Source organism: Octodon degus, unplaced genomic scaffold (assembly GCF_000260255.1).
Source record: "Octodon degus isolate 3935 unplaced genomic scaffold, OctDeg1.0 scaffold00085, whole genome shotgun sequence".
Taxonomy (NCBI): Eukaryota; Metazoa; Chordata; class Mammalia; order Rodentia; family Octodontidae; genus Octodon; species Octodon degus.
The window spans coordinates 822142-823717 of NW_004524661.1; positions in this window are offsets into that span (position 1 = coordinate 822142).

Below are 1576 nucleotides of genomic sequence, written 5' to 3' on the forward strand. Positions count from 1 at the left end.
AGAGAGAGAGAGAGAGAGAGAGAGAGAGAGAGAGAGAGAGAGAGAGATAAAGGTTGACTAGTATTATCCACCTGTGTTGAAAAGCATTCTGAGGGTTTTCTGGGCTCAGTCAGAAAAAAAAAATATGCCACTGAACATGCAAGAAATAGGAGCTCATAGCTCATGTTGCTTGACCTGGTTATAACGCAGTGAGAAACTGTAAAGGTTTTATTTAACAGCTTACTATGGGACTATAAGGGCAGATCAACAGCTCCCAGACAATTACTAGAATTTAGTTCCATGGAGAGGCCAGTGACATCCCTATTCTCTCCTCGTAGAACTGACCATGTGCACAAGCTCAGGCACATTCTGCACACATTACGTGCACTGCGACACACGTTACATGAAGAAAATGCCTTCAACCTGTGTTTTCTGTCCCGCTCTGAGCATGGTGCCAACTTCCTCTACGGTGAAGCTAAAGGGTTAAGAGCCAGGAGAGGCTCCCTGGCCCATTTTGCATATGAGCATTTCCATGTTAATAGAATGGTTAAGGGGAAATGCTCTCTGGAAATTGATTGTATAAATATTTTATCTAGAGTAAGTGGCCATGATGAAGGTCTCTTGAAGATGTTCCCTGAGAGCAGGGTGAAGGATAAAATAGAGTGTTCTTGCGGAAGATATAAGACACAACAGGGAGTTACAAACACTTGATCCAAAGTGTGAAAAACGGTCCCCTCGCCTGTGCAGCCCACAGCCTGGGCCGATTAAATCCATAATGGAATGAGTAAGTTTGGGCCGCATAAATTTGTCTTCTTTCCCCAGAAATCCTGCCCGCCGCCTGGCTAGATTAATGGCCAGGAGCCTCGCACATAATGAAGTGTGCTACCTTGGCACCCGCTCATGAATTTATTATGGTGTCCACAATTGGGCTGGATGGCGGAGACATCTTTATAAATCCTGCATTTAGCGCTGCCGAGATGAGCACTTCGCTCCTAATGGCGAGGCTGATTGATCACCAGGGGCCCCGCTCCTCAGCCAGGCCCCTCCCTGGCACTTCTCGAAGGAAATACAGGTCATCTTGCTGATGGAAATGAAATGTGAAGGTAATTAGGGGATCCCAAATGGAGACGGGAGAGGGGGCAGCACGGACACTTTAAATATGTTGGTCATCCTTTTCCTTGGAGCAATTATATCAGGCTGATTTATTTTTACAGTTTATAATCACTTAACTACCTGTGGCTGGGGATTTTTTTCTTTAACCTCAAGCTTTGGAGACAAGAGACCGCTTCTGATTTCTTGTTCTTAAGAGGAGAATTCATTTCAAGCCTCTCGGGCTCTGAGGTCTTCTGCAGTTTCTCAGCCAGAGCAGCTGGCCACTGGGAAAGCCCCGAAGACCCCTGTGGGGCAACTGAGCTGTGTGTCACCTTCCCCAGCTTTTTGGATCCATTTTGAGGTGAGGAGGTAGGAGTATCCTGTTTCCCTCAATTCCAGGGACAGGACCATGACAAGTGGAAAAACAAAATGACTAAGATTCGGGTCTTATGGTCTCAGCACCTAATCCTGGCTTCTCTACTTCCTAACTAGCTGATTTTAGATG